The following is a 24,149-nucleotide window of genomic DNA, read 5'->3' on the forward strand; positions in this document are numbered from 1 at the left end:
AGAATAAACAGCCAGGGTTTGGGATAATGTCCGATGCACTTGGCAGAACATTTCATTTCTGGGGGACTAAATTAAAAATACAGAAGCAGCAATGAACAGTGCCATATCTCAGCACGTTACCAGACATGACCCAATTTACCATTTAGAAATTAACAAACGGGAAGAAACAGAACCTGGTCTCATCCTCCGAGGCTGGAGGGGGTGCGGTGGGGTCCAAGGAGCACAGGAGCCAGTGCCGGGGTTGGGAGCAGCCTCAGCAGTGGACGAGCTTGCTCGCCGAGGTCTGGTGGAGGCAGCAGAGGGGCCGCAGGAGAGGGACACTGTGGTCAGAAGGGAAGGGGTGCCTCCCAGCAGGCATATGCAACCCATAAATGAGGAACCTTAGAGCGGCTGGTTGTTTTAAACGGCCAAGTAAGACTCGGTATCTTTACCAATGTACCCTTCCGAGGCGACCTCCCGCCCTCCTTTTACAGTAAACACAGTTCCTGGTTGCTCCCATTTCCATATGTCGAGCTCTGACCTTTCCACTGGGGTTGAAACCAGGACCCCATGTGTGCACGTGGCCGTTCCCCTGGGCCACTTTACTCCAGCCCTGCTCTTCTCTCAGCCTTTCCCCACTCAGCAAGTGACACTTTACCCATATCTAATCATTTTACACAGAACAGCCAAAGTGTTCTCTCAAAGAACAAATTATATCATGTCACTTTGCTACTTAAAACCTCCAATGGCCCTACCTGCAACTAGAATAAGATACAGTCGGTTCTGCTATAATGCTTGTTTTGAAGAAATAGGGAACAAGTTACATATAACTTGGCTTGCCAAAGCTGCTGGGATGCAGTATACCAGAAATGAGTTGGTCTTACAATGGGGATTTATTAGCTTACACATTTACAGGTCTAAGGACTTCAAAAATGTCCCAATGAAGGCATCACAGGACGATACCGTCTCTGAAGACGGGTTACCAGCGAGCTTGGGCTCCTCTGTGAGACAGCAAGGCACGTGGCGACGTCTGCTGGTCCTTCTCTCCTTGGCTTTGTCACTTCGGTTTCTTGCTTCTTCGTCTGTGGCTTTTTCTCTAAACATCTGAGTCTTTCTCAGGTTTTCAGCTCCTAGCTCCTCTGCAGCTTTTATCCTCTCATAAGGGATTCCAGTAAAGTGTTAAGACCCGCCTTGAATGGTGCAGGTTGCATCTCAATTGAAACAACCTAACCAAAAAAATCCCAGCCACAAGTGGTGTGCTCCCCAAGAATAGGCTAACTTACGAATATGCTTTTCTGGGGTTCATAAAGCCTCCAAACAGTCTGTTTCAGTTTGCTAAGGCTGCCAGAATGCCACACACCAGAGATGCATTGGCTTTTAATAAAAGGAGGTTTATTTAGTTAAAAACATATAGTTCTTCAGGGGAAAGGCAGCTAACTTTCAACTGAGGTTCTTTCGTATGTGGGAAGGCACAGGGTGATCTCTGCTGGCTTTCTCTCCAGGCCTCTGGGTTCCAACATCTTTCCCTGGGGTAATTCCTTTCTGCATCTCCAAATGCCAGGGCTGAGCTGCGAGTGCTGAGATGAGGTATGCTGAGCTTGGGCTGTGCTCTGTTGCACGCTCTCATTTAAACACCAGCCAATTAAATCAATCATTCATTGCAGCAGGCACACCTCCTAGCTAACTGCAGATGTAATCAGCAACAGATGAGGTTCACTTGCCAATGGCTCATGCCCACAGCAGCAGAACTAGGCACCTTCACCTGGCCAAGTTGACACCTGGACCTGACCACCCCACCCCAGTGTGCACTGCACTAGGTGAACGCAGAAACTGCACCCAATGAGCAGAGCAGTGAACGCACACAGGAGTGCACACACCTCAAACTCCACCAGCTACCTCACTCACCGTGTACAGTGAGCCACGCCCATCTATTTCTCGTATTAAAACTCTCCATTGGATTGCAGACACCCCTTCTTCCACCACTTCAAAATGACTCACAAGCTGCAGCCTTCTGGGGGTCCATTTCCACAAGCAAAGCTCAGGTCTTTTTAAAATAAAAGGGCCACATTTATTTTAATATTTATGTATTCCTCATTCATAAAGCGTGCAGAAATGGGGAGATTTTATTGGGTTTCTATCATTTTTTACGTGTGAAGACAAAGCTTTTGAGTGCTTTATCCTTAACCTCATTTTTTCCCCATAAGCCCTGTGGTTTTTATTATACAATTTGCATGGTGCAGTGGGTTTAAGAAATGCATGTGTTATGTTATAGCAGAAATGACTGTATGAGTTCCTGACTACAGGGCCTTCTCTAATATGACCTCAGCCTACTCTCCAACCTCATCTGGTGCCTCTCTTCCCTTATCCAACAGTGTTTCATTCACACAGGCACATTCCCACCTCAGTGTCTTTGAAATACCTGTTCCTTCTGCCTGGGACTAATTCCGCCAATTCCTCTCTGGGCTCAATCGCTTTCTTCAGGCTTCTGATGAAACTTTATATTCTCAGATTAGGCTTTTCCCAACCACTTTATCCGCAGCATAACTCCCCAATGCCCACCAACAACCGCCATATTATCTTGTTTATTAATTCATAGCATTTATCAGAATCCAAATTTATCTGAAATATTTGATTATTTTCTAATCCCACTTCTTAAAATATAAGGTACTTGAAGACATTCTTTACATCAATTGACTATAACAAGGCCAGGCAGCAGGCACTCAATAAATATTTTAAAATGAATTAATGAGGAAGAATGTTATATATTTTTTGTCCACCATTAATGCTTTTATTAAAAGCCACATATTTTCAAGCTGCAAAATATTTAATATCTTCAGAAAAAGTCATGTCAGAAAAATGTTCAAACATGTACTGTAAGTTTTCCTCCAAGCTTTCCCAAAGGGATCTGAAGCAATTTACTAGAGTTATTCAGCACCGGGGAAAGGACAATACCACACTTGGAAGAATTACTGGACGCTGGCTCTGAACTGATGCTTAAGCCAGGGAAACCAGTGGTCCACCAGTCAAAGTGTAGCTGATGGTGGTAAATGATCGTGCTGGTTTGAAACTGTTTAGGCACCCCAGAAAAGCCATATGCTTTTAATCCTAATCCAGTCTTGTGGGGCAGATCTGTTGTTCAGAGTGGAAGCTTTTGATTAGGTGTTCCCATGGAGATGTGACACACCCAAATGTGGGTGTGACCTTTGAGAAGATTATTTCCATGGAGGTGTGACTCCGCCCATTCAAAGTGGGCCTTAATTAATTTACTATTTATTATTATTATTAATTAATAAAAAACATTTTGGAGAAAGCTCACACACAGACATTTGGAGATGATTGGAGAGCTGTTAGAAGTCAGAGTCCAGCAGAAGTCGCCATGTGCATTCCCATGAGATGCCAAGCAAGCTAGAACCTGGAGAAAGCTAATGCAGAGACGCTAGGTGAGGGCCTGCAGGTGCTTGGAGAGGAAGCCGCTGGAATCAGAAGCACAAAGCGATGAACCAGGAGCAGGGATCTCAGCCATGTGCCTTCCCAGTTGACAGAGAAATCCAGGACGCCGTTAAGCCTTTCATCAGAATCAAGTTATCTTTCTTTGGATGCCTTAGTTTGGACGTTTTTATGGTCTTAGAACTGTAAACTTGTAACTTAATGAATCCCCTTTTAAAAAGCTAATCCATTTCTGGTATATTGCACTCCAGCAGTTTTAGCAAATAAAACAGTGTAAGTGGAATTTTGGCCTATATTTGCATCACACTGGGCCCAGGAGATCCACAGGCCCCTGTGGTTATTTCCTGAGATACTAAATGTACAGTTTGAATAGACTTGTCAATTGGAAGAATCAGCACACTGGTTTTCTGACCCATGAAGTAAAGACATTATGGTAAGAAGAACCACGCTGATGCCCTTGAGTCCCCCCTCCCTGCCAGGATGGAGAATCCAAAGCAGTACCACATCTCCAGAGGGATGGCAGTTTGTTGCCACTATTAAGCGCTTGTGAGATGAAGGTGTGGCACCATGAATCACATCCCTGTTTAAATTGCTTGTGTGGACTGTACAGAAGGGGAGTGGATCATGGAAAATGACTATGGAATTTCATAAATCTAAGCAGGTGTTGACTTCAGTTGCAACAGATGCGTTGTCATTGCTGAGGTAGATCCACCTTGATCCTGGCACCTGGTGTACACTTGTTCACCTAGAAACACCTTTTCCTCCATGTGAATTTGCAAGACCACAAAAGTGGTTTGCTTTTGTACGGCTGGACCAACAATTGACTTGCTCAGCCCTACTTCAGGGCTAAGTCACGTCTCTGGCTTTCTGTCACATCTTCCGCAAATGTCTTCATTGCCTTGAAATTCTAAGGAATGTCATATTTGTTCACTACGGTGATGACATTATGCTGATTGGATCATGAGCAGGAAGTAGACTGCTTTAGATGCCTAGTGAGACACATGAGAACCACACCATGGGGATTTTCAACCCCATGAAAATCCAGGGCACCATCCACTCGGGGAAATTTCTGAGACACCCTCTTAGAGGGGAAGACAAGGTTGCTGCGCCTGGCCCCTCCCACCAACAAAAGAGCCACAGTGTTGGGTGGGACTTTTTTTTTTTTGCCAAGGAGATTCACACCCCTGGAAGTCACGTCCCACATAGTGGGGAGGGCGGTGAGTTCACCTGCTGAGTTGGTTCAGGAGAGAGGCCACATCTGAGCAACAACAGAGGTTCTCTTGGAGGTGACTCTTAGGCATCATCATAGGTAGTCTTAGCTTCCCCTTTGCAGGAAAAAGTTTCATAAGGGCAAGCCCCAAGATTGGGGTGTGGCTTATTAAATTGGTAGTCTCCAATGCTTGTGAGAATGTCAAGTCTTCCCCAGATGGGGAAGTTTAATATTTTCTCCTTTCTCCCCCAGTCCCTCAAGGGAACTTTGCAAATACTTTTTTTATCTTCTGCTCAGAATATTCTGGGATGCATCAGGGCATCACATTAATTTGTACAAACCAACAAGACCTCACTCCCTATTCAAGTTTCCATGTAATTATGGCATTCAAATACGCTGACCATACAAGTTAATTTAGTGTGCTACAGAAAATACGAATTTTGCACCAAATAAACATCTCTTCCTTTGGTCTCACACAGAAGTTGGAGTTTTAAAATACAGTCAATATCGTCCTTTACTTTTTATTCTGATTTACCTCTGGCCTAACCAAATCTGCTTCATTCATATATCTAATTGAACTCTGATCACTTTTCATCCTTTTTAGCAGTTACTGTACGGGATCATGCTGACTTTCATAGCTGCAGAACTCTAGCTCTGAGTCTCAGGAGTCACAGACACCCAAACTTCCAGGGACTGACCAGGTTATACACAAAGAGCTCAGCACCTCAGAACTTAGAAATAACCATTACAACTCAGGAATAGACATGACTGCTGTAAGAGCTTACTACCTAGGAACCTTTACAGTAAGCCATCTCTTGATAGCTTATGTTTTCAAATTCAATTCTCAGAGTTTGCACATTATAATTAGTCCATATTAGTGAGGCATTATAATATCTGTCTTCTTGTTTTTGGCTTATTTCACTCATCATACTATCCTCAAGTGTCCTTCACCTAGTTGCCTGCCTCACAACTTCACGCCTTCTTGGAGTCACTCAGTCTTCCACTGAATGCGTACACAGACTTCACCCCTCCATTCATCAGTCGATGTGTCCTTAGCCACCTCCATGCATTACCAGTCATGATGACTGCCACCTTAAACGCCAGTGTGCAAATGTCCATTCATGTCCTACTTTCAGCTCTTCCAAGTATATACCTAATAACGGGGTGCAGGATCCTACGGCAATCCTATACCCAGCCTCCTGTGAAGCCACCACACCACCCTCCAGAGGGGCTGCACCTCTCACCTTCCCTACTGATAGTGAATAGGGACATCTCTCCTGCCACATTTTCTCCTGCACTCGTGTCTATGTTTTTTTTTTTTTTGTATACTGTATGCTGGGGTCACATATCATTCTTTTTCCATGTGAGTATACCGTTATGGCAGCACCGTTTGTTGAATTGTTTGCTTGCTTGTTTGTTTGGGAAGTGCATGGGCTGGGAATTGAATCTGGGTCTCCTGCATGGCAGGCAAGAATTCTACCACTGAACTATCATTGCACCCCCCTTTATATTTATTTTTAAACAGTTTTATTCATGCATCATATAATCTATCCTAAGTAAACAGTGATTCCTGATATAATCACATAGTTATGCATTCACCACCACAATCTATATGGGGACATTTCTATTTCTTCTGTAAAGAAAAGAGGAAAAAAAATGAAATAAAAAGGAGAAACAACACCGCCACCAAGAATCCCATATCCCACTCTTATATCCCCCTCTTATTGACTTTCAGCTTTGATATATTGCCTTTGTTACATTTAATTGAAACATATTACAATGTTACTGTTATCTATATACCCTATTTGCATTGATTGTATTTTTTCCATGTATCATCTCATTTTCAACACCGTGCATTGCTGACATTTATTTGTTTTCCCTCATGTCAAAATATTCTTATATTAGTACATTTAACTCTGTCATTGTCCACTCTAGGTTTCGCTAGATTATACAGACCCAGTTTTTATCCCCTATCTCTCCTTCTGTGGTCATACGTGCCCCAATCCTTTCACTTTCTACCACACTCACACTCAGCTTTGTTCCTTATACTTACAATGTTATGTTACCATCAGGTAGTTTTGTGCTGTCCATTTCTAAACCTTTGCACTCAAGCCTGCTGAGCATTCTGTACTTCAGCACCAAATGCCTAATCTCTGCCCTCTTTCTATTTCTGGATCATCTGCGTTCTCAATTTGAACTCTCAGAATTTGCTCATTAATGTTAGTTCACATTAGTGAGACCGTACAGTATTTGTCATTTTGTTTCTGGCTAATTTCCCTTAACATAATGTCCTCAAAGTCCATCCACACTGTTGCAGGCATCATGGCTTTGTTCTGATATATCCTATCTTATTATTTTCTTCTCTCATTTTACACTTACTGATAGTTTTCATTTCTACACTTTTCTCCAGTCCTGTCTTTTCCCATATGCCTGAAGTGCTGTCTTTAGTATTTCTTGTAGATTTAGGCTGTTGTTCACAGACTCTCTCAGTGTCTGTTTGTCTGAAAATACTTTAAACTCTCCCTCATTTTTGAAGGACAGTTTTGCCAGATATAGAATTCTTGGTTGGTATTTTTTCTCTTTCAGTATCTTTAATATTTCATGCCCCCACCTTCTCACCTCCATGGCTTATTCTGAGACACCCACGTATAGTTTTATTGAGCTTCCCTCATACGTGATGAACCACTTTTCTCTTGTTGCTTTTAGAGTTCTCTTTGTCTTTGACATTTGACAGTCTGATTAATAAGTATCTTGAAGTAAGCCTATTTGGATCTCTTCTGTTTGGGGTATACTGCGCTTCTTGGATCTATAATTTTATGTCTTTCATTAGAGATGGAAAATATTCAGTGATTATTTCTTCCATTATTCTTCCTGCCCCCTTTCCTCTCTCTTCTCCTTCTGGAACACCCGTAACACATACATTTGTGTGCTTCATGTTATTTGATTATTGAGACCCTGCTCAGACTTTTCCTTTCTTTTCCCTATCTGTTCTCTTGTGTGTAGGATTTCAGATATCCTGCCTTCTGGTTCATGAATTCTTTCTTGTGCCTCTTCAAATCTGCTGCTGTAAGTTGTCTTATGTTTTCATCTCTTCTGTTGTATCTTACATCCCCATAAGTTCTGCCATTTGTTTATTCAAGCTATCAAGTTCTTTATGGTCAACCAATATCTTCTTTATATCACCCACCACTTTTGCCATATCTTTTCTCAACTCACTGATTTGATTTAGCCTCTTGTTTGAGGATCTTTATTTTATTTTTATTTTTACGTGCATGGTCCAGGAAATCAAACCCAGGTCCCCTGCATGGGAGGTGAGTGTCCTACCATCCTACCACTGAACCACCTGTGCACTCCCAAGAATCTTTAATTAGCTCTTTCAACTCCTGCATCTCCTTATCCTCTTTAAAGAGTTAGTTTGTTCCTTTGACTGGGGCATATCTTTGTTTTTCCCAGTGTGACTTGTAATTTTTTACTGGTGTGTTAGGCATCTGCTTTCCTTGATTAGTTTACTCTGGAGGTCATTTTCACTCTTTTGGAAAGCTCAGGCTTTCCTTTTGGTTGACTTTGTTCTCTATCTGTTCCTTGACATTCAGTTCAACTTGCTCTAGACCTCCAGCATAGCTTCGGTTTAATTGGTCAAAAGTTTTCAGCTCTTGTTTTATTGGTTCTTGCAGGCCCTGCCCTTGCTTACCCCCCCACCCCCGAGCCTGTCTCGGGGTGGAGTCGGCACTGGGTGCCTCAGCTGGGTCTCCGTTTGTGGGTAAGCAGCTCTACTGGGTCCCTGAGGTTCTCTGTTTTGCCCTGGCCCCCCACACCGGGTTTGTTTTAGGTCACTGCTTTAGCAGTTGGGTTGTCCACATTTCTCGGCCAGCACCTGTTTGCAGGTTCCCAGACAGAGGGTCTAGGCCTGCCCAATAGTTCTGATCATTTTTTTTTTCTGAAAAAGTCCTTCCATTCTCTGCGTTTTCCGTTCTGTCCAGCTAACCGTCCTCAGAGACTGATTGCGCCGTAGCTCAGGCTTCCTGTGGCCGGGAGGAGCTGGAATTGCGGGCTTCCTGTGCCATTGTTTGACAGCCAAAACCTGGCACAGTATGGGGCTGCAGCCTTCCCTTCACTGGGGCCGAGGACTCCCCCAGCTGACCCAGTATCCAGCGACCACCAGACAGGGATCAGATTGCGGGCTGCCGGTTCTTTCAGGGATGGGGGAAGGGCCTTTGGACCCGGGGCTGGAAGTTCAGTGTCCACGCCAGACTCCGCATTCCTCACTGACCTCGGTCTTCAGATGTCCTCGCGTCCCACAGGTCCCCAGATGGTGGAGGCCTGTCTCACCACTGTGAGGCCACTGACCCTCTGTATCCCCTGTAGAAGGGATAACATCATGGTTGTGTTTCTGTGTGTGAGGCCCCGGGGAGGGGAGGGGAGGGCACTGCCGCTCTGTGCAGAGGTCTCCTGCCTGATGTTTCTCTCTTCAGTTCCTCACCTGACGGGCCCTTCTCCAGCCTGCCGCTACCTCTAGAGCCCTGGAAATTCAGAGCAGCCCATTTGTATCATTGAATCCCTGGGGAGAGATTTTCAGTAGCTGTTTATGCCGCCATGTCGATGACGTCCTCAAACACAAGCTTTTTCTTTTGCTCAACTAGTTTTTAAAAGGTGTTTTTATTGACAAATCTTCTCACACATACAGTCCACGCGTGGTGTGCAATCAGTGATTCACAATATCAGCACATAGTTGTGTATTCATCACCATGGTCACTTTTAGAACATTTGTATCACTCCAGAAGAAAAAATAAAATAAAAAAAACTCATACGTCCGATACCCCTTATCCCTCCTTCTCATTGACCCCTAGTATTTCCATCTACCCAATTTATTTTACTCCTTATTCCTCCTATTATTTATTTATTTGTCATCCATTTTCTTTACTCATCTGTCCATACCCTGGATAAAAGGAGAATCAGGCACAAGGTTTTTACAATCACAGAGTCACATTATAAAAGCTATGTCATTATACAATCATTTTCAAGAATCAAGGCTTCCCTCCAGCCACTCCAAAACACCATAAACAGAAAGAGATATCTATATAATGCCTAAGAATAACCTCCAGGATAACCTCTTGACTCTGTTTGAAATGTCTTACCCACTGAAACTTTATTTAGTCTCATTTCTCTCTTCCCCCTTTTAGTCTAGAAAGCTTTCTCAATCCTGTGACACCAGGTCCTTGCTCATTCTGGGATTTCTGTCCCACGTTGCCAGGGAGATTTACACCCCTGGGAGTTATGTCTCATGCAAGGGGTGGGCAGTGAGTTCACCTGCCGAGTTGGCTTAGAGAGAGAGGCCACATCTGAGCAACAAAAGAGGTTCTCTTGGGGTGACTCTTGGGCATAATTATAAGTAGATTCAGCCTTTCCTTTGAGGGAATAAGTTTCATAGGGGTGAGCCCCAGGATAGAGGGTTCAGCTTATTGATTAAGTTGTCCCCACTGCTTGTGAGCATTCTCCAAATGGGGAAGTTGAATAGTTTGTCTTTTCTCTTCAGTCTCCCAAGGGGACTTTGCAAATATTTCTTTATTCACTGCCCAAATTACTCTGGGATATATCAGAGCATCACACTAACCTGGACAAACAACAAGGTCTCATACTCTATTCAAGATTCCCTGTACTTCTGGTGTTCAATTAAACTGACCATACAAGTTAAATTAGGAAATACACTACTCTAAATATGAATTTTACACCGAATAAACATGTCTCCCTTTCGTCTCACACAGTTGATGTTTTAAAATATGGATGATATTATCCATATTTTCATTCATATCTCTAGTCAAAATCTGATCCCTTTTTTCAACTTTTTAAGCAGTTCATGCATGGGGTAATGCTGACTTTCATAGCTGCAAACTCCAACTCTGAGTCTCATTTGTCACATAAATACCTGAAGTTTCTGAGAATGACTAGGTTACAAATAAACAGCTCAGTATTTCAGAATTTAGAAATAACAGTTACACCTCCTGAATATATGCCATTGCTGTGAGAACTTTCAATCTAGGACCAACCTGATAACCCATGCTCTCAACTTCAGTTCACCAAGTTTTTATATTACAGTTAGTCCACATGCATGAGGCATGACAGTATTTGTCTTTTTGTTTCTGACATTTCATTCTATGTACAGTCCCCAAGTCCACACACTTCGTTGCATGTCTCACAACTTCATGCCTTCTAAACACAACTTTTTGAGGAAAAAAAATTGTTTTGAGCTATTAGATACTGGATCTCCAATATCTATCTTAAAGAATCATTTCTTATTGGCAAACACAAGTCTTAAGGGGAAAAAAGGACCAGGAAGAGCAGCTTCATAAATGCAAGGTCAGGTGCGAGGGTGGCTCAGTGGTAGAATTCTCTCTGCCATGTGGAGACCCAGGCGCGATTCCCGGCCCCTGCACTCCACACCCCCACCAAAATATTCCCACAAAAGGTGCTGCAATAACAGGGGAGTCACATGGAAAACGAATGAAGTGTGACCCCCACCACACAATGCATACACACAAAAATGCGAGGAGGCAGAGTAAAGAGAGAGAAAAATAACTCAAATGTACTAATATGGAAATTTTCAACGGGCGAAGTTTCATCTTTTTAGAATCTTAGAGACACCCATTTGGAATTTTAAATAAATAAGCTTAAGCTTACCCACATCTCCTGGTCCCAGCAGTGTTCTGGTGTCATGACTTTGCTTTTTCTTGGTCTGAGTCACCTAAATTAGTCTTTTGAAGAGAGCCAGCTTGTCATGAAGACGCTTGCGTCTGTGTTTTCCTTCATGGTAATTGGGGCTAGACTGCTTGATCTCTGGCATTCCTGTGAAACTTCATGTATATTCTGATACTCTCTTGAGTCCAGAGAAAGGCATTTTTATTGTGCATCCAGTTTGATAAATCTCCATCCTGGCATACAAGGCTCTGTACTCAGCTTTGAAGTCATCTGGTAATTTTTGCATTGTTCATAGGAGACAATAGCTATACGTTTATTAAACGTCTTGGAGCTCAGCTGTGGAAGAAGGCTCCATGAAAGCAGCACCATTCTCTTTAACTCCCTCACTGGAATTTGGGCTGAAGTGATATAGCTTGGCAATTTCCTTTTCTCTTTTAAGGCCTTTCTCTTTTTCCTCAACATTCTCAATGACATCCTTTTTTACTTGGTCCTTTTCCTTGTTTGTTTGTTTTGCATGGAGAATCGAACCCGAGTCTCTGGTATAGCAAGCGAGAACTCAGCCACTGAGCCACGGTCGCACTGCCTTTCCTTGTGTTTTTTAGATTTCTTTTTGTTCTTTCTGTGAGATAGCGAATGTTTTCTTCCATGGGCCTTGGACACTTTAGTAGAACTGAACCAGGGGTGAGGGCTCTGGAGAATTCATAGAGATGCATTTGTCTTGCTTGGCCTCATACGTGTTAGACTAAAGTTGCCAACAGGTAGGTCTTGAGCCCCCAGCCTTCTGAAGTGCTAGGGAAGTGGAGTAGGGAAGACAGGCTGAGGACAGCAGCAGTGGGAGGGTGGGGATGGCAGTGGCTGCAAGGAGAGAGGGGACCTGCAGCAGACATTTCACTGGTGGAATTCAAATGACCACTTAGTGTTGGTGGTACTCTGTCAGGTGAGGTATTCACACTTTTTTATTCTTTAAAGGATCAATGAAATCTGAATCCAAAAGCCTTCTGAGAAAGAGAAAATTCAGCATCTCTACTAGAGCATGGTGCCAGCAGCATTTTGAGATGGATTTATTGTTCTAGAGGGCACCGATTCCAATGGCTGTCTGTCCATCTTTCTGAAGCTTTTTAAAAACATAACCCTTGAAGACGTATGAGAGGCTCTGGGGTTCAGCTGACTACCTGTCACAGAATTGCTCTGAAGGAGTTCTTGTCTTTTAGCTCGACAGGATCTGCAATTGAGCAAGCAGCTCAGGTTTCGCTCTTGTACCAGTAAGGATTCACTCTTGTTAGAAATAAAGTCATACCTGAAAGGGAACAAATGTTCATTTGACTGTGGAGAAGAAAAGAATTTATTCACAATCTTGCAAGAATGTGTGCTCAGCCAGAAAAAATGATGGCTGGCATACCAAACAATGGGATGCACAGGCTTTATACACCAGCCTAGCTCGCAGGTCCCTCCCCTGTATCTCTGCTTATTGAATATTCCAGAGGTTACAGCCTATCTGGATAGTCTAACTAATTCAAATTTCCTGCCGAAGGTTCCTGCTTTTGATTATGTGTTACGTTTCAACGACCCTGGCCATTTCTTATTTAGACTTACTTTTACTTATATAAGAATTTGGCACCAATTCTAAGCTTGCATCAGAGGCTCTCCCCTTTCTCTGCCTGTGCCATCTTGTGTGAAAGCTAAACTTAATTCTATTCTTTCAAATCCACCTCTTTCTTTTTGAACTCTTTTAGTTTTCACATTTTAGTCTTTCCTCACACTTGGTGAGAGCGTTTTCACACTCTTTATCACAGGGATCTTCTTCTTGAAGGGGGCAATGGTTTTTCATGGACAGCACCACCCCTTTCCATTTCCCAAACCAGCTTTCTGACCATTACGTGAGGGGTCATCAATGCCAGAATTTTCCACCAATTCTTCCCATAAGGCCATTAGGCCTTGTAAAGCTTTGGTGATAGTTCCATCTGGGGCTGTATTTTCGGGGATAAATGTACAACAGCTCACCCCGACCACAACGCAAATGTCTCCCTTTTCAGCTAGGGCCATCCTGTTCTCCCATTCCATTCGGCTAGTGGCATCCAACTGCTCTGCTCTTCCCTTAACTGCGTTCTTGGTGTCATTGGTAAATCTTTGCTGACTAACCCACTCCACATTTTTGTTGATGGTGACCCACCAGAACAAGGATGACCCAAGTCTTGCTGCTACTTGATTCCTAGACTTAAATTCACCTGGGGTTCTTCGTGGCACCCCTTTATTGTCTAAATAAATTGATCATCGAAGGAACCAACTAAGCTTTTTCCTTGGGTTAGAACTTCCTGCTCCTTTTCAAATGCCAGGGTGAATGGGATGGCCAGTTGGACCAGAGCACAGGTCCTCTTCCTCTTCTTAGATAGTCTTGGTCAGAGGATGCCCTTTCCACAGCACCCCAAAGATCTGCTCAGGGTGTGGTTAAACTGGAGAAATTGCCAGTGCTATCTTCAGCCACATCCCATGCTTGGGTGCACGAGGCCATGGACCCAAGGTCCTGGAGTCCGTTCTGTCTAGAGAGGCAGGCAGAGGGGTTTCCTGGACTGAGGCGGGAAGCCAGCATAACCTTGACTTTTCAATCCATGACTGTAGGGAAAAGAGAGGACAACATACTAGAATTTTCATCAGGAAAAAGAAGTACATGCACTTGAGTTCCTTTTGTGTTCCTCCATACCCACTGGACAGGGTACAACAAGCACAGTGGGTTGGCCTGTTGCGTAAGCATAACAGTTGCTTTTGTTTAGACTCTCGACTATGTATTTAATCCCTTCCACCCAGGCATTCGTATCTCCATACCCTGTCTCTCTTTCTATGGTTTGCTTCAAATTTTTTTCCTTGACCCCCCTGACAATTTTAGGGTCATTCTGCATTGGGGAACTAACCTCAAACTGGGTGCCTTTTGGCCCTATTGAAGAGTTAGCTGGAGAGAGCATTGTTGGCACTGGGGAGAGAACCTGTATCCTGAACCCTCCTCATGAGGTTTGGCCTCATCCCACATATTCTATCAACTCCTGCTGCATCTCTGCTGCCACTCCCTGCTGGGTGCTTATCTGCTTCTTGATGGTTATCACCACTAGTCACACTTCAGATCTTCCTTAATAAAAGGATCCTTTAGTGGCCTCTATGTCTGTGAAATTAATCCCACGTTCATGGTCCACCCTTGACCATGATCATACATCATCCCAGGAAGGGGAAGGAGAGGGTCAATTGTAACACCTCCCTACTGATTCTGGACACAAGTACTTGCTTTCCCCACTCAATTGCTGTTGACTTGTTAAATCTCTGCATTCTATTACTTGGCAAGCATCGAACTGTGCAGTTTGTAACTGTAAACATTCACCACCAGTTTGATGGAGCTCATTTTGTCCTGAATTTGGAACATGATACTTTAGCATAATGGTTTGCATTTTTACATTGAGCTTTAAATCCCTCTATTATCTTCCTTGGTAAGACTCTCTGACCAGGGTCACTATTAACTGTGTTAGATTAAAATACAGAATCCAAATCCCAAACACAAAAACCCCTTCTACCCTCCCAACTATTGTCTCTTTAGTGTAATTTTATAGGGTCTGAAGTTGGAGTAACTTCCCAGGAATCAGACTGCGTTGTCGGGTACTTATTGTTTGGTTCAGATACTGGTCCTTTCACTTGGGTGTAGTGAATCCAGCCTTTCTCTGTCGTCCAGACGGCCATTTCAGTTGTCAACAGAACTTGATCGGGTTCTTCCCAGGCTAGTTGGAGTTTGGAATCTTTCCACAATTTGATGAGGAACTAAATTCCAGGTTGGTATTGATGGATAGCAAATTCAAGAAGTGTGGTCTGGGCCAGCAAGCCAAGGTGCCTGAGGAATGACAGAGAAGAGGACAAAGCCAGTACATAATTCTTAAGGAAGAGGCCCTTTGCAAAGTCAGCTACTGGCATGGTCTGTCCTAGAGCACAATTCACCTCTGGCTCTGGACTTGTAAAGCTCAGAACGAGTTATTTGCTGCAAACATACAAAAGAGAGACAGTCATAGGCTACATATTCTCATTTACAAGGGAGAAATTGGAAGGAACACAAGAGTCTGTCTCTGAAGTTATTTTTTCCTCCAATGTATCCCTTTTCCATTGCTCTCAGTCTCGACCGGCAGTGATTCCCTTTATACAGATCCTGCAGCACTCTTGTTGGCTTGCTATGCACTAGTCTTGGATTGTGCCCATCAGCCGGTCCCCTGGGTACTATCAAGTCCCTTCCCAATAAGCTACTCCCTGCTTCTGGGGTGTACAGCAGGGGGTTTATAATTTGGTTATCTTCCCAGCAGATATTAGTAGGTTTGAAGTGGGGGCTTTAAATCCTTTGCCTTTCACTCCTAAAACTGTGAAGGAGCTACTGGAGAATTTGATCCCCTTTGGGATATGGTTCACAAAAGATTGAGCTGCCCTACTGTCTACCAAACATGCAATTTCTCCCTAATATGGGCCCAGCTTCAGGTTTGCCAAAGGCTACCAGTGGGCTCTTGAGATGAGGAGCCTCTGACCTCCCTAATCGTCAAAATTTATCAGGTGTATCACCCAATCTTCTTTCTTTAAACTCAGTCAATCTCTTTTGAAATGACCAGGTTCCCCACAGTGATAACACGCTGCTGAGTCCTGTACCGCCCTTGCTCTTTTAACCTCTTTGGCCCAGACTGTTTCTCTATCTCGCCTCTGCCTGTTTCCTCCCTGCTTTATCTCTAATCTCTTCTTGACTATGTGGTTGACCATGCTCAACATGACTTCAGCTTGTTGCTTCTGATTTTCCTCTTCCCTTCCCACAAACATGATCTGAGACTCTCTCAGTAACTCTCCCTGTGGTTTCTCCATCCACCTATATATTTTCTGAATGTCAGGCCAAGACCCCTTTACATCCTTGGGCCATAGGACTATCAGGGTCCATCCTTGAGTATTTCCTCGCCTGGTTCCTCAGTCTTTGTAAGTAAGCAGAGGGAGTCTTGTCTAAGTTCATTCCTCAAAAATATAGTACCCAACAAGATTTTTTGCTAGAAAAGATGCATAAAATATGTGGCTCAATGTTCAAGAGATTATTTAAGGTTTTTGGTTCCAAAATGGAGTCTTCAGCTTAACCAAGAATCCCTTATGTCTCTTTTAATAATCTGACTTCTCCTTGGCTCAACTACTTGCCCCAGTAGATCAGAAAGCAGGCATCCTTCCTGCCACCTCAAATAATGCCAACATTATTGCCCAGAACTAGTTGGCAGGTCCTGTCAGGAGACACCATAATGTGTAATTCTTGCACTGACACTTTCACCAAGACTAAGCTCCTACAGGAAAATGCTCCCACATCAAGATAGTTTCATTCACCACTGCTTCACTCTTAGCAGTAGCGAGTCTGCAACTACTGGATTTGGTTAAGAGATTTAATATAGAGAAACCCAGACTCTGCATCAAATAGCCACATACCATTTTGAAATAGCTCTATTGAACCAAAGAGGCCAGAATATGCTTCTTCAAGTCCCTTTTAAGAGCTAAAAAATTTACTGGGTAGTTTAAGCTGTCTTTTTCTTAAGCCACCAAAGACTTGATTTAAGTTCTGAGATTTGGGTACAGACAATTTTATCCCCTGTATAGTGAGGTCTCTAAGATCCCTCATTTGTGCCCTGTCTTCCTGATCATTATTACTTCAACTGGGATCTACACTGGGGAGTTTTTTCTCTGCTGCCATTACTCCTTCTGTGGGCAGGTGCTGCCTCTCCCATTCTTTCATAGCCACCTCCTCACCATTCCCCTTTCCTCCCCCATAGAGAGAATATTTAGGATAGACTTAAGTTCGGACCAGGTATATAACCAGTTTGCCCTGGTCCAATAGGCATTTCTCTCAAGGAGTACAGGGACTCATCAGGTCTATGTTCTCTCACTCTTTTTTCCTCAGGGGCACCAGAAATGGGAAATTCTGTGTTTCTTTCTTACTCTGTTGCAACTCCTTCCTCAATTGTTGGTGTAACAGGTGGAGCGGTTGGCCCTGGTTGCCCCTCCAGCTCCCCGGGGGGAAAGTGGGTTAGTTCCACTGGGTCTTCGAGGTCCAACAGTCCCTGCCCCCAGAGAAGCATAGGGTAGGGGAAGGCTCAGTAAAGGACCCCAGGCTTTAGCTTCTAAAGATTTAACCTCTGGCTCTGGGGTTTTGACCTTTACAGGGTAAAGAGGGGTCGGCCTTCCCTTTAGCCGACACATGGCATAGTCAGACTTCTCTTTGGAGAAGGGCTGTTTTTCAATAACATAAAGCATGAGCTCAGCACAAATCCAATCCTCATCTGCCCTGTATTTTGGCCAGAATACATAAGATGGCACAATTCTTTCTTTGTTCTAAATATAGCCATATTTAATTATTTTCTGTTTGTCTTTTCTCTTGGTCTGATCACTATTGGCCCAATGTTCTAACATGCTCCCTATATACTATCTAGGGGAATGTTCCTGGGGAACTCTATAGGTATCCCCTTTCCTTTTTCCCTGGCCGGCTGACTGCCTCTATGGAGAATGTTTTCTGATGCAGTCAAAGCTGCCTTCAGGGTTATTCGTACCCACATTTGACAAATAGGAGTTATTGGGGGGAGGTGTCATTTTTTGGAATCTTAACAAGACTTTGGAGCCTTTGGAAGTGAATTGAAGGTTGAAAGGAATTAAATTCCTGCACCTTTCTTAGGTTTGGTGTGCCCCCTGGCACCTTGGTGAGTTTCGCAGGCAGCATGGTGATGGCGTCTGGCCACAGGTGCCAACGCAGCCTTAGCGCTGCTCTTCGCGCAGGTCCACCGCCCCCTCCATACTTTTCGACTTCCGGGGTGCCATCTTCAGGTGGGTCCCATTCTAACCTCCATTCTAGCCTCCACTGTGGCTCAGCTGCTCAGGCCTCTGCAGCTGTTCTCACCGCTGTGGCCATCCTCTGCTGACATACTTGCTAGGTGGGATTTTTTGGATTTTGGAGGCAACATCTATTTGAGTGTGTTATGCTAACTCTTAATGGATAACCAGCACAGAGGCCAATTGTGAATGGGAGACTGGAGCAAGAGAAGGCTCTGTGGCAAATCCAAGTTACAGTGAAATTTTCCAGTTAGGTGTTATGAAGCAGGAGGCCCAATGATGCTTGAAAAGCCTGTGGAAGGAAGGACACTGTATGCTAGAGGGTTGGCAAGCACCAATAGGAGGATGGTAGGGCAGGAATCTACAGTTTTGCTTTCTAATACAGATTAACTATTCTCCTTTTGAGAAATAGCACCAAATTTGCTACTGGGCCTCAGCAGAGACTTAATGTCTCACCATGGACAGCAAGTGACCAGGTACTTCCCATCATGAACAAGGCGCTCTGTGATCCGCCAAGTCATAAGTTTGGGCATGAGCAATGGCAATCTATTATCAAATAGAAATGGTACGTAAGGAATGAGACTTGAGCTAGTTTAAAACGTTCAGGAATTCGAAGCATCACCTGGATGCCTCGAATTCCTTCAACACAGTGACACTTTTCCTTTGTTTCATACCTGTGGCTTATGGAGAGTTCCTTTGGAAATCATAGCTGAGAAGTAATAAACCTTGGGCTTCATTTACGGATGGTTGGATGGGATATGCTGATGCCAATGGAAGTGAGTGTCTGCAGTGTTAAAGCAGCGGTGGCTTGAAGAACAGTGAGGAAAGAAAAGTCTCCAAATGCACAGAACTTTGAGGTTGCCTTTGGTTGTACCAATTTGTTTGCGTGTTTGAGGCCAAAATTATGTATCCGCACTGTTCCATGGGCAGTTTCTAATGGTTTGGCTGGATGGTCAGAGACTTGGAAGGAATAGATTAGATGACTGAAGGTAAGGAAGTCTGGAGAGGAGACATATGTATTAATCTTTAAGAACAGGCAAGGTATTTGTGTCCCATCTGAATTCTAATCAAAGAGAATCAACTGCAGAGGAGGTCCTTAATAGTTAGCTGAGCAAAATGATGCATTCTCTGGGTTCCAGTCAGGTTCTACCCCCAACCACTCCAGTGTTTACATACTAAGCACATGTATAGAGAGATTCACAGGCTCAGCAGCATGAACTCCCCTCCATGAGGTTACTGCTTCTGCTGAGTGTGTCACCTGACCACGGAAGAGACCAACACTGAGTCCCTGACTAGGGGCAGCTCAGCTGTCACCTGGTGGCTCATCCTTAACCTCATGGTTAGGGGACAGTTTTGACTTTACTTGAATACACATGTATTCTGGTGTGGATTGGTTTTTCCAGCCCAAAATGGACATAGATTACTCCATACAACATCTGGGTTACTGTCGTATTCTGTCCAACATTCTTCTGACAAGGATCTAATTTCATAGAAATCTAAGTGTGTGAACATGGGCTCATACCTATGAAATTGGCTAGTCTTCATCCTATCACCCAGAGCAGTTGGCCAATAGAATAGTGGATAGCTTACCAAAGACTCAGCTATGGTCCTAGTTGGGAGACATCAGGTTGAAAAGATCGTGATTCTCTCGTATCAGATGCAGTAGATGCAGTGAATCGTCAGCCAGCATATGGAGCTGATGTGGTCTTGATCCCCAAGAGGGACATAATGGTTTCCCTGAAGCTGAAGTGAGACTGCCACCTGGTCATTTGGGGGCCACATGCCACCAAACAGCTCAAGAAGCAGATTACTGTACTGGTTGGGGAAACTGACCCTGATTACTAAGGGAAACTGGGTTCCTGCAGTACAAAAAGGCAAAGAGGAATATGTTTGGAATGCAGGAGACCTTCTAAGTTTCTTCTTAGTACTTCCTTGTCCAATAGTAAAGGTTAATAGAAAATTAGAGCAATGAAAAGAGATAGGACCACCAAAGATTTAGAACTTTAAAAAATGAAGGCATGGTTGGCGATGCCAGGCAGAAGACCAGAATGGCTGTTATTAACAGAATAAACAGGACGGGATGTAGAAGAAGGTTGTAAATGTCAACAATGGCCACGTGGCCACTGCAGCTATGTAGTGCACATATTACATACATGTATATAAAATGTGTGTACTTATACATACATAATACAAAGTATATATACTTATACATACATACATACATACATATATATACTTTTCTTCTCTATTTTCATTTTCCTTACAAACTCATACAAGTGTTTTGGAAGAAAATCCTACAACTTTGTCTTTAGATAATAGAAAATTCACGTGTGGCTGTGACTGAATTTGAGATGTAATTAATGTGGCTCAGAGATGAATATTTGACTTATCTCCCAGAAATGTATACAATGATTATTGGGACTTTGCATCCTCATATTTTGAGAAGAGGGTAAGAATGCTTTCATTTATCCTAAGGATAGTTCCATCATGTTAGGTTCAGATTTAGGGTTCTTTTTGTTACATGGAAGTTCAAATACATGTAGCAAGAGTGTGATGGATGCTGGATAGTCCAAGGGATAGATTTTGCCAGTTATTAAACTATCGTGTCTCAGGTCCAAACCCACCCTTTATATTTTACGTTGTAATGTCAGGGCTGGGCTCTGAAAGACACTTTTTTTTTTTCTTTGTCAGTAGTGTCCCTGATAGACCCAGAAATGGTCACTAGAGAGGACTACAATGCTGAAAAAGAAAGAAGACAGGAGACCCTTCCTACTGTGACAACTTGGTCTCCCGTCAGCATCACATCAGACTCATCTCATCAACACAACGGTGACACTGCACTCCTATAGCAACAGTTGAATCCGGGTTGAAGATTTTCTGCCTTTTGCAGACCCCATGGTGTCCCTCAGAGACACCAGCAGCAGACAGGCAGCGGCCCTCTGAGAAGTCTGTCCCTGCTCTGTGAGGTGTGTCCGTGCTCAGAGACACCTGCACCAGCGCAGCTGTGTACGTGTCTCAAAGTTCTAGGCTTTAATAGTCCCAACTTTTCCACTTCTCCTAACCCTAGAGGTGGTAGCTGATTGCTGCAGGTGCTAACTCATAGCACCTTACTTTCCTTAAATTTAAACAATTTTTAGTTTCCTAGTTCATAATTCTTTTACCTATTTTAATCTTTGTATTAAATTATTTATGTTAAGATGATGTGATTTTAGTCTCTTAAACAAAGATCTATGCACAGTATAAAAATTGAACTCACTGAATTTAACACTGAACATGCATCTATTTTTAAACTCAGAAAACTTAATCGATCAGTTCTTGTGAATTCACATTATTCACAAACCATTTGTTAGTCTTTGTGCATGCATCTTCCACTGTTATTCCCTTGGAGACATTCTATTCATTATCACCTGGTTTCTAAGCAAGAGAGAATTTTAATTGACTCATTCGGTCTGAAGTTTTTCTCTTCAACCCTTCAGATTTTCCAAACAGGATCATTCGGATGAATGGAATTAAATTCAGGCATATGCTGACTTAGGTCGAGCAAGAAACAAACAAATCTAATGTATTTCTGGACTTTGCTTTTGTTCCCACTCTTTGGATCAAATAGAATAAAATGTATAAGTTACTTTCAAGAGGTCAGGCTAACTGAAAGCTGTGTTTGAAACTCAAGGACAAATGAAATTTTTAATATTTGCTTCACCTCAATCAGCACTGTTAAAATGAGAAAACCAAGGCACACATAAAGATGAGTCCTCAGAGCTGGTTCTCCTGATGGTGGGTAGGGGAGCCTGGGACTTAAGCTGACTCCCAGTTCACCCCACGCCACGGACTCTGGCATTGAGGCTAATTTTACTCCCCTCGGAATTGGTGGGCGGAGGTTGTGGACACGCTATTTGACTTGAGGCTATGAGTAAGAATTGTCAGTGACTTGTCTGTGGCATAGGAAGGGCAGCGTTAGCAAGGTTCGCCAATGGATGGACGGCGTCAGAACTTCCATAACTGTGCTGTGTAGTCCCCTGGGAAAATTTCTTTGGCAGCTTTCCAATATCAGCTTGTGCGCATCAGGCCCTCCAGATCCAGTGGCTGCTGGGGCACCAAGATAGGAAATGACCACAACTTCCATGGAATTTGCGCTCAAAGGGTCCTATATTTCATCATGGGTAGCAGCTGTCAACATCAAGTTTGTCCTGTGAATTTGCTGACTCATCTTTTAAAATTATGACAGACAACTGAATATGTGACAGGAGAAAAGGGTCGCTATGTGTTTCTACCCTTCCTTGCTTCTCACCTTTTCCCATCATTTGTCTTGGAAGAGTTTTGTTTATATCAGCCCGACTCTGAACTTTTGTGAAGCAGAATCAGGAAAATGGGGATGTGGAAAAAGAATTGGAGAATCTGGGATAACCAAGGAGAGTAGAAGCAATATTTTAAAAAGATGCTCTGGCTGCAACTAGAAAGTCCTTGGGTTTTGTTATAAGAGGGTTCAGAGGTGCTGTGGAGTGAGGCACAGTTGGGAGGAAAGGAAATGGACATTTTTTTTGCCTGGGCAGGCACTGGGAAATGAACCCAGGAAGTGGACTTTTGAAAAGCATTCTGTGGATTATAAATTTGACTTTGTCTCATGTGCTAAGAGAAAGTTTGTAAGTATGTGAATTCCTTTTAAAATACGTTTGGTTTCTGGACTGTGGTTTGATATGTTTGAAAATGCTGGCGAAAGGATGTTTTCTTGTAGTTCTTTTGCTTCCCTACCTCATCTGCAGTACTCTGGGAAGCAGGGCTCCATGGAATCAACAGATAATGATTGTATGTGTGAGACACAGAGCTAGGATTTGTGTTCTTAAGCAGCAACTTTGTTCCTTCGAGGCAGCGACAATGAGTTGTTCACCTTTAATGTCTAATACCTAGCACAGTGCCTGCCTATAGTAGATATTTAATAAAACTTTGAGGAGGCTGCATGGGTGGCTCGGTGGTAGAATGCTTTTGCCTTCCATGCGGGAGACTGGGGTTCGAGTCCTGAACCATGCACCCCCCCCCAAAAAAACGACTTTGAGTGAATATTATCAGCAGGTTTGAAAATTTCATATTTTATTGATTTAGAATAGTAATATTTAACATTTTGAAATAAATGAATAATGTTGTCTATCTCAATTCAGGTTTTCCTTCATGTCTATTCATGGAAACTGCACAGGAGGCCAAAGATCAGAAAACAAAAGGTCAGAAGGACCCTAGTTTATTCCCTTCTCTATTCAATAGCAGATTCCTTCCACCTTACTCAACATTTCTTTATTTTATGAATAACTCATGCATTAGGTGACAGCAGAGTTTCACCCTGTGCAAAAGTCCAATTGCAACTGGGTAACGCTTACTACCCTGGCATTTACTTGAAAGGTGCTATTTAAACAACAGTATTTAAATCACTTTACACAGGCCAATTCAAAGTGCATACCCCAAAATCAATTTTGTGCTATGCCTGCCATTTTATCTGTGGGAATCCTAGGAGAAATACGGTGCTGTTAACCTGTTTTCATATTTTAAATAAATAAAGAAAAGACAAGTTACTGTGTGGGGCCAGAAGAAATTACTGAAAATGGTATTTAATTGACCTACTAGAAAAATAAGAATTTGAAGAGAATTACATTGTTTCGAACATAACAATTCCTTCAAATGACTGTTTTGTAGGTAAAGTGGAGGTGCGGAGTAGGGAAAGATTGGGGCAGACAGCTGCGAATCTGAAGCGATCACACCTAAATCCTATATTCTGTTCGTAGCTTGTTGCACAGCCATTATCCAGATACACTTAGATGAAGAGTCTATTTTAGGGTAAAGAGTAAAGTTATTGATTGCTGTGAATTGATAATCTATGAAAAATAAGCCGGGAGAAGGTAAATGGCGAGCCAGCCAGGGATGGAATAGTTCCGGAACAATAAGAAAGAGAGGCAATAACCAACTTTAAAGGAGAAATAAA

General features: G+C 43.1%; 1 pseudogene; it reads right to left on the reverse strand.

Annotated features, from left to right (window-relative positions):
• Positions 1–11,343: 11,343 nt before the first annotated feature.
• LOC143666148 (RNA polymerase II elongation factor ELL2 pseudogene) lies at positions 11,344–19,522 on the reverse strand (annotated as a pseudogene).
• Positions 19,523–24,149: the final 4,627 nt, after the last annotated feature.

Source organism: Tamandua tetradactyla, chromosome 22 (genome assembly GCF_023851605.1).
Source record: "Tamandua tetradactyla isolate mTamTet1 chromosome 22, mTamTet1.pri, whole genome shotgun sequence".
NCBI lineage: Eukaryota > Metazoa > Chordata > Mammalia > Pilosa > Myrmecophagidae > Tamandua > Tamandua tetradactyla.